Consider the following 10,326-nt stretch of genomic DNA (forward strand, 5'->3'; position numbering starts at 1 on the left):
CGTACGAATAACGTTTGACACGCAATTGTCTTCTTGAACGCTAGCACAATTGATTTTCAAAATTTGTACCCAAAACCATACAAATAGGACGCGCACGCTTTTGTTCATTGTGACGTTCTGTACTACTGTAAAGAGTTCGGGTGTACGCTTTGGAAGGTGTTTTAGGTAATTTAGTCAGTCGTTAGAGTGATTATTGATCAACAAATTAGTATGTTTTATGTGACGCATTGTGGTCGTAGCCCATTAAACGGTAATTTAGTGTCAGTCGATAAATTCAGTTCACAGAGTGTATGTAAAAAAAGTGCCCTCCTTCTTTAATTTTTTTTGTTTGTCAGCCGTAACATTTGGATCATGAGGATTTTTGGTGCGTAATAAAAATATAAAATATGACTCGGTCCGTTTATCGAAATGTCTGTGTTTGTACGTACATACAGTGAATTTTTTTTAAATGCGAACATAGGAGTTTGCATGCAATGTAATTTCCCTATGTTCGATTTAAAAAACACATCAATCTATGGAGTAGTTCAAATGAGTAGTAGATACAATTGACAGCTGTCACATTTTAAAAAATACCGCCGTCCAATTTAATTACGAAATCGGTTAGGTTATTGCTTAGAATGTCAAGGAAGACACTTTTCTTCATTTATGTATTGAATAGATCAAATTAGTAGAATATCAGGTGCACATGAACTACAAATAATTGAAGGTTGGTTCACAATGAGTTGTGGTGTCAGTGCGTGGTCTGTGAGGTCAAGTTATCGTAAGTTTAAGAAAAATTTATCCTAAAGTTGCTATGGCCTCACATGGCTTCTTTAAACAAATCTTACCAAGTGCTCTTCATCATAAAGACTATAGAATTGCTGTTCATAGTCACACAAGTTGGGCGTTTTGCTGGTGAGAATGTGAACCACGCACACCTCATATTGATGTGTTTTTTTTTAAAATCGAACATAGGGAAATTACATTGCATGCAAACTCCTATGTTCGCATTAAAAAAAAACTCACTGTATGTATATTGGGATACATTTAATACTGAAAAAGTTTGTTGGCAGTTTTTTGATTGAGACCTTGTATATGGTCCTTATTCCTTAATATTTAGTAGTAGTATTATCTTATTTGAAAAAGTGTATACCTAAGCCCGCTTTGAAAGCACGCACAATGTTAGTGTTGAAAGTACCTTAAACGCACTTATACACGTGTGTCATACGCTATTCCTTATTATACTTGAAACAAGTATACATTGTGCACAACTCTTGTGCAGATAAAGCGCATTTGTTTAACAGAAGTAGTTTTTGTTTTGACATCACCAATGGATATATTTCTTTCAGACGTTTCAATCGCCCTTTGTGAGTATCCTCTTCCGACAATCTGTTCTTGAGGTATAAGGGAATATACCCGATCACGACAAGAGGTCGAGAAGGAGGGCTGTGGTTGGTAGAAATTAATTCCTTTCGTTGAGAACTTTCATTAGAGTACCATGAAGGATCAAACTAGTTTCAGTTTTTTTTTTAATTCTTAAAAAACGCGCTACAAATTTGCTGCTCAAAAGCTTTTCAGCCCGATCCTTTTATGTGTAATAATAAACTAAACAAATATAGAAAACGAGCTCCTGGGTATGGCTATAGCATGTGCAAAACCAAATTTTAAACCTGATGTTAGTTTTGCTTTCATTTAAAGTGTATATGTATGAAATTTCATTTAAATACCTTCATAAATAAGAAAGTTTGCTATCCGGTTTGTAAATGGTCGCGATGCGAAAAGGGCACTGTGAATGTTGATCGATTGGGCCCAATTTTTGGAATTGTGTTTTATATGGCTAAAGCTATGCGCATATTGAATTTCATGCAATTCGGATCATAACTCACGAAGATGCAAAAGGCCCTTTCTTATTTTTTGGGCTACATTGCCAATTCACGAATTCCGATCTACAAATTTGATAAAGAATCCACCTACAAAATATCATCCTAGTCGGTCCATTCGTTTATGAGTTATCGTGCAAACGGACGGACAGACGGACAGACACCGCAAAATTATAAACTCGCTAGGGGCTCGTTAATAAGTGTACAAAATTTGGTTCCAATCGGTTCAGCTCCGACTTCCAACGTCCCGTTGCATTTGCGGTTGATTTTGCACACCTCCACAAAATAGTACTCAATTTTTTGGGCACTTCTCATAGCCCGAGTTTCTATTTGCGACACGAGAAAGAGCTAGAGACCGCGATTCGAATTCGGAGAAACTTTAAACCGCGTGACAAAATTCGCAGCGGAAGATACCTTTTGGGCACTCGAAGTCGACTACCCCTCGAAGACCCGCGCCTTACAAAAGATGGTTAATTTCGCCCCTATGAAAAAAACAAAGTTCCATCACGCAGGAGTTGTGCGCGTTTACAAGATCTTTCCGACGACACCAATTTGAAAAACATCGGACTAAAACTGTAGAAAAAGACAAGAAAAAACTGAAAAATCACCACGTTAGTATAACACGCTCAGGGATGAATCCCAGATGTCGCCGACCCCATATCATGTACCCCCGTCCTTAAAGTTAATTACATGGCCTCTATAGGTACATGTAGTTTTAGGTACACTCCTCGTCTTTTTACAAGCGTTCTTGTACGGGCCCACATTCGCTGCTAGCCAGCCAGCCGATCGGCCAAAGTGAGATTAAAAGCTACCTTTTTTACAAATAAATTTGGAAAAAATGCGCTAAAATAAGAAACGGGCCATCGTGGCCGCTTTAATTGTCACTCTGTCTGTGCGTTCTTCCCTTCGCCCGGCAGACTGTGTTACTAATTGTACTTTATTAACGATCCTCGTGATCGTTTATAATTTTGTATTGCTGTCTGTCCGTCCGTCTTTCTGTCCGACTGTCTGCCCGACTGTCTGTCCGACTGTCTGTCGGTCTGTCTGTCCATGTGCACGATAACTTTGTGTAGAAACGTACGATCGCTTTGAAAATTGATACAAATATTCTTCAGAATATATGAAAGGTCGCTATTGTTTTCCGGCTACGTAAACTAAAAAAAAAGTTACAGCCCAAAAACTACCCAAACCTCCAAAAAAGGGTTTCTTTTATAATTCTTGTTACAAAGACTTATGAATGTTAAAAATTAATTTTATCTCTCATTGTATTCTAATTAAAGGTCTCAACGAAAGGAACAGTTTTCTACAAACTACTGTCCTTATTTCTGTCCTCTTATCAATGTACGGGGTGGAGGGGGAATGGAGGGGGGGGGGAGTGAAACTAGTTTTATCCTTCATGGTACTCTAATGAAAGGTCTCAACGAAAGGAATTAATTTTTACTAACCATAGTCTTCCTCCTCGATCCCTTGTCGTGATGGGTTATAATTCCTTATATCCTAAGAGTGAATTGCCAAAGGAAAGTACCTACAAAGGGCGATTGGGCATTTGAAAAAAATATAACCATTGGGCATTTAAATAAAATTTGATACATAGCCACTTGGAATAAAAGCAGATTTAACGCCAGTTTCAAAATTTCGTTTTGCGCATGCGCAGTGCCAACTTTCTTATTTATGGAGGCATTCAAATGAAATTTGATACATGGCCACTTGGAATAAAAACAAATGTCGCCATTTTCCAAATTTGGTTTTGTGCAGGATGTGCAGTGCCAACTTTCTTATTTATGGAAGAAATTTCGTAGGGGTGTTTAAAAAAATGCGCTTTACCTGCACAAGGGTTGTGCACAATTTGTACTTGTTTGTTATTTATTGAGATATTTAAATGAAATTTTGTATACAGGTGCGTCAAATAAAAGCAAAACTAATGCGGAATCAAAAAATTTGTTTGGGCATGCGCAATTCTAAATTTGTTTAATTTTTTATTATATTATATATTTAACTGAAATCTTGTATGTAGGCACCTCGAATAAAAGTAAAACTAATAGCGAATCAAGAAATTGTTTTGCGCATGCGCAATTCATTTTTTTACTTGTTAATATATTTAAATGAAATTTTGTGTGTAGGCACCTTGAGTAAAAGCAAAACTAATGCCGATTCAAGCATTCTTTTACAAGTTTTACAAGCTATGCTGATTTGGTGGGACAGAATCAACTCCTGTAAAAATAATGCTTGTGTGAAGATCTCGAGGATCGTTTGGTAGTCAGTTGTATCGGATTTTTTTAATAGTAGATGACGAATTTTCTTTGATGTTTTGTTTTATACGTTTGCTGATTATTTAACACCAGATCTTTTAGTCTAATTGCTGTGATTTTACCCTCATTTTCTCAAACGAATTGCATGTACGGAAATGAAGTTTTTAATTTCTTAACCTGTGGATTTTCATGGAATTGGCTGTAGTCCAAGAACTTTGGTTAAAATCTGAAGATCAACCTAGGTGAGTTATATAGCAGCCAAAACACATTAAAGTCACGTCATTACGGTCTGAGTGGCAGCTACAATTGCGGGAAAGTGGGAGGAAGCTGTACAGTGTGGATGAGTCAACGATTGCGCGGAGTAACTTAATGCCTTGAAGATAAGATTTTTCGATAGAGTGCTTTCGTATTATGATGTGGTTGAATATTCTCCATATTTTAAAAATATTTGGAATTATACAGGGTGCGCCCACAAAGTAGGGCGCCAAAATGGTACATTTTTTAAATAGAACCCCCGTATTTGAATGTATTTTTGAATTCTACGTGTAATTGTACGTCTTTTTTATTATATGGTTAATATCCGAAAAGCTAATAGTTTTAAAGATAATTCGATTTGTAAGAAAAATTGGGCATTTGCAAGCATCATGTATATTGTCAAAATTATTACTTAAATTTTGATTCCAGGTTTTATATCTTTCATCCTGGGTTAAGTAAAAGTCAAATAAATACATCTACTATGAAACATTAAAAAATAGCTTACAGGGTGTTTTTTTCTAGATCCAAAGTTACAAAACTTCATATTAAAAAATTTAACTTTTTTTTAATGGAACACCCTATATATTTTTCTGTCAACTTTTAGCTCCTTCAAAAACCTTCAACTTTTGATAATAATGTCCTATACCTATCTCTGATAGCTTTCGAAACTTCTTGGTTTTTATATTCTAATCTTAAATAAGTTCTATGTAATTTACATAATAGTGAGGTGGTCATGCAAAAAAAGGCAATTTTCATCTGCCTCGTTCAAAACTAAAATCATATTTATTAATTCATTTTTCTACTAATTCATTTAAGTCTATGAAAACTGGAGAATAAATTTGATAGTAAAAACATAACCAAATATCTTGGTTTTTCTACTTGTTATATTTTAATCTGAAATAAGTTCTAATTTACATAATAACGAGGTGAATATGAAAAAAAATGAAACTAATATCACTGACTGGATGACATTAGGAGTTAAATTAAATTTACTTTCTAGTCAAATGTTTTTACTTATTCTCCAGTTTTTGGACTTAAAATAAATTGTTTGAAAAATAAATTAATCGGAATATTTTCGTTTTGGACGAGATAGATAAAAATGTCCCATTTTTTGCATGGCCACCTCACTATTATGTAAAATACATAGAACTTATTTAACATTAGAATATAAAAACCAGGAAATCCAAGATATTTCGAAAACTATCAGAGATAGGTATAGGACATTATTATCAAAAGTTGAAGGTTTTTGGAGGAGCTAAAAGATGACAGAAAAATATACAGGGTGTTCTATTAAAAAAAAGTGAGATTTTTTAATATGAAGTTTTGTAACTTTGGATCTACAAGAAAAACACCCTGTACCTAAGATATAAAGCCTGGAATCAAAATGTAAGTAATAATTTTGACAATATATACTCGCGCTTGCAAATGCCCACTTTTTCTTAAAAATCGAATTATCTTTAAAACTACTAGCTTTTCGGATATTAACCATATAATAAAACAGACGTACAATTTATACATAGAATTCAAAAATGCATTCAAATACAGGGGGTTCTATTTTAAAAAATGTACCATTTTGACGCCCTACTTTGTGGGTGCACCCTGTATAATTCCCAATATTTTTAAAATGTGGAGGATAACCATATCATAATATAAAAGCACTCTATCGAAAAATCTTATCTTCAAGGCATTAAGTTACTCCGCGCAATCGTTGACTCACCCTGTACATTGAGACGTGAAGTCTGAAATCTCGAAGGTAAAAACGGTTAGCCAGAAACTGGAAATGAAACTGCACGCTTCAAATCCGTGAGGTAATAAAGAGAAAATGGAAATCGAGAATCAGGAGTTGAAATCACGAAATCCAGATTGGAAGACTGTAACTGAAAATTGTGATATTCTAAGCGAGAAACTGCAGCTGGGATCTAGAAGATGAAATCGGGAATCTGCAAACGGCAACAGGAAAAATGTTGGGCGATATACGATACCTAATATTTAAAAGGCGTTATACGTAGGGAATAGCCAACAAAATACTTTTTAATGAGTCTCGACTCCATTAATCATCTAAGCCTAAGCACATTGGAATGGGCATCAATTTCCGATCAATAGTCGCTGTAACGATAGAGAAAATCACATTCTGATTTAAAACACCTGCCAAAGACGGCATGTGATTGATACACCAATTTGAGAAATTGTTCAGAGCAATACCTAGAATGAGAGAGTGGGTGTGTGCTGTACTACTTTTAGGTATTTGCCTTCAAATTTTGGGTGTGAGCGTCCAAGAGGAGAAATGCGTGTCGAGGGTTATTCGTGCAATTTTCACCGACAACGATTGGCCATTTATCCTACTCGATGCGAATACTACGAGTACCATAGATCATTTCGAGATTCCACATTCAATTATTAATGTCGATCTACCGGTGTGGTCTTCCATGAGGAATGGTAAAAATTATTTGATTTACACGGATGATTTTGTTTCCTTATGGTTGATTTTGTGCAAATTAGTTCGTAGCAAGAAAATATGGAACCATGTGATATCTCCGTATGGCAAGTTTCTTGTCGTGACATCATCGGAAAATAATGTGAAGGATATGTTTCTTAAAGTTTTGTGGTTTTTTCCCTTGGTCAATGCCGCAGTATTTGTTACCTCCACAAAGGTATTGTACAAGTGTAATCCGTTTGACCGGGGAAATGTATGCGGTACTGTATTTGAAGATTGTCTGGTACAGCGTTGCCAAGATAATGGGACGGTCATCAGCTTTGATTTATGGCAGGGTAACTTGTATGGGTGTCCCATTACTTATGTGCATTTAAATAATTTGGACACTTTATCTAATCGAATCCAACAGAAAGCACTAGGTTATCTTGGTGAAATGTTTAATGTTACAATTATTGAAAATGTGTCTTATGTAAAGGTAAACAATATCAACACATCACTTTTTTCTGTTATCTTTCCATATCGTGGAGATACTTTCTACGAAAGTCATACCATTCTAGTTGATGAATGGGCGTGGATTATTCCCCTAATTCATAACTCCTCGTTTATTCTAATCGATGTTCTTTTTGAATATGAGGTTTGGATCTTAATATTTCTCACATTTGTCTCTTCATTGCTCACTTGGTGGTTGATTAGAATCTGTACCGGAACCGAACTCACGATGCAAAACTTTTGCGGCACTGCTCTTGACATGCTCTCCCTCTCAACTGTTGGGGTGTTGAACAAAGTTCCGAGACCCAGAACTCTAAAGTGCGTTTTGATCTCGTACCTTTTGTACGTAATCGTCTTACAAACAGGTTTTCAGGCAAATCTCATAAAAGCGATGACTGTAAGTCATTACAGACACAATATGGACACCTTGCAAAAGATCGTACATTCGAATCTGCCCGTTTGCTTGTCTCCCCTAATTTTCACGTCCTGCATTCCTGGCGAGGCGGACACAAACGATCTATTTCGGCGACTTTCTGAAAAAGCTCACCTATGTCAAACACCAACTTGTAAAGATATCCACCACCCGTGTATTTATATGACATTTAAGTCTCAGTTAGATTTATTTACAATTGACCGCACGAAATACGACATAATCTTCAATAGCTCTCTAATGGGATTACGACTGGAATGGAAGGTTTATTCCCGTACCAAGTATTACGTCATGGTACCGTTGAACAAAATTATTCACGCCATCGCCGAAAGTGGTATAAGTAAGAAAATGATCGACAATTTCAACTTGAAGATTAACCACAAGGAGGAGCTGCCAGATGAGCGTGTGGTCTTGAATCTTAACCACGTGCGTGGAATATTTCTTATCTATGGACTTGGTGTGCTGCTATCTTTAATTGTTTTTTATGTGGAGGTTGTTGTTTATAGAATGTGAATCATTGCTATAATATCTGTACCTAAGTACTATAGTGTAATGTAAAATAGAATTAAAATGTTAGTGCATTTTGTTATTTATCATGTGATAATTATTTACGGTATCGAATAAAGTGGTTTTTGTGCAATGTCCATAAATACTTTAATTTTCAACAAAATTTTATAGATTTTGGCCGCAATTTTTGCCGAATCTTATTTTATTTTGCCGTAATTAAATAAAAGTAAGCAATTGCCTGCACGAACCAAGCTTGTGTTGTAAAATCAAGGAAATAACAAACGCGAGAAGTTCGTAGGTATATAATATAGTATCCGTTAATTTGAAATTGTTGTCGCACCTTTTGTAATAAATCCGAATGGCGGAGATGATAACGACAAAAAAATAACGACTTTGATTAATGGCAATGATAATAAATTAAATGATAAAAATAATGAAGCTCTCGATCTCGTTCCCTCACATATTAATTTTTGGAACATGATTCATGATTATATGGTTTTTAAGGTTCCTTTATTGGTACACACAAAAATCGAGTATCTCTTACAATAATAAGCCAACAAACGCGTTTTTTAGTTATATCCTTTGTGTAAATGATCAAAAATATGCTTTCACATAATAAATATTTCGGTAAGTACATACATTTTCCGCAATTAATTAACAAAGATCCGTGTACGTAAAACTTCATTGAAAAAGTGCAGAATTTGGAGGAGTAAACATAGGTATAAATAAAAATCCGATACAACAGAATACCTAACGATCTTCGAGATCTTCACACATATATCATTTTTACAATATACGTTAAGGGGTTGATCTATCCCATCAGATCACATAGCTTGTAAAACAAATTTTTTGATTCGGCATTAGTTTTACTTTTATTTGAGGTGCCTATACATACAAAATTTCATTTATTAACAAATAAAAAACCGACTGCGCATGCGCAAAACAAATTTTTCGATTCGGAATTAGTTTTACTTTTATTCGACGCGCCTAGATACACAATTTCATTCAAATATCTTAAGCAATAAAAAAACCAGCTGCGCATGCACAAAAAAAATTTTTCAATTCGGCATTTGTTTTACTTTTATTCGAGGTAAATAAAAAATTGGGATTGCGCAAATACAAAAGTTGGAATGCGCATGCGCAATATTTTTTTGCACATAGTTACCTGCGAGGTTTAAGAAATTTTACTCTCTCTCTTACCCTCTCATATTTATTAACACAGAAAACCAGACATTCATATGTTACAAATAGCAAGAGTTATAAAAGAAACCCTTTTTAGCGCATTTCCACAAAAATAAAAAAAAATGCGCTATTGTGGCCACTTTGTCCGTCCGTCCGTCCGTCCGTCCGTCCGTCCGCTCGTTTTGCGACGCTACTAGTTCTTTATCTTAAGAGCTATTGTTCTACTTTTTTCGCTATTTGGTTCGTTATGGTGTCGAGTCTTGTACCAAGGAAGGAATTTTTTCTGTACCGCTTACAAAAAAAGTTATTGTAAAAAAAACAAAAAACCGTTTTTTACATGTTCCATAATTTTACACTTTTGCCGTTTATTAACGATCCTAGAGATCGTTTATAATTTTGCATTGCTATCTGTCGTCTGCCTGTTGGTTTGTCCGTCTGTTCCTTTGTCTGTCTGTCCATCTATCTGTCCGTGTGAACGATAACTTTGTTTAGAAATGTTCGATCGCTTTTACATCTCCGTTAGTTATGAACTGAATTGCATGAAATTCAATATGGGCATAGCTTTAGCCATATAATACGCAATGCCAAAAGTTGAATCGAATCGATTCAAAATTCACAGTGCCCTTTTCGCATCTCGACCATTTATAAACCGAATTGCAAACTTTTTTACTTATAAAAGTATTTGAATGAAATTTGATACATAGGCACTTGGAATAAAGGAAAATCAAACGCCAATTTCAAAATTTGGTTTTGCGCATGCGCAGTGCCAACTTTTTTATTTATGGAAGAATTTAAACGAAATTTGATACATAGGCACTTGGGATAAAGGAAAATCAAACGCCAATTTCAAAATTTGGTTTTGCGCATGCGCAGTGCCAACTTTTTTATTTATGGAAGAATTTAAACGAAATTTGATACATA

At 35.2% G+C, this 10,326-nt stretch overlaps 1 long non-coding RNA gene across 1 annotated transcript in view; it reads left to right on the top strand.

Moving 5' to 3' along the window:
* Positions 1 to 285: 285 nt before the first annotated feature.
* The window catches only part of LOC116177799, a 58,954-nt gene continuing 48,913 nt past the window's right edge, over positions 286 to 10,326 (top strand). The window contains exon 1 of the long non-coding RNA XR_004146757.1: positions 286 to 364. This is a non-coding gene — a long non-coding RNA (uncharacterized LOC116177799). The remainder of the gene's footprint in view (positions 365 to 10,326) is intronic.

Source organism: Photinus pyralis, unplaced genomic scaffold (assembly GCF_008802855.1).
Source record: "Photinus pyralis isolate 1611_PpyrPB1 unplaced genomic scaffold, Ppyr1.3 Ppyr1.4_LG8, whole genome shotgun sequence".
Lineage (NCBI taxonomy): Eukaryota > Metazoa > Arthropoda > Insecta > Coleoptera > Lampyridae > Photinus > Photinus pyralis.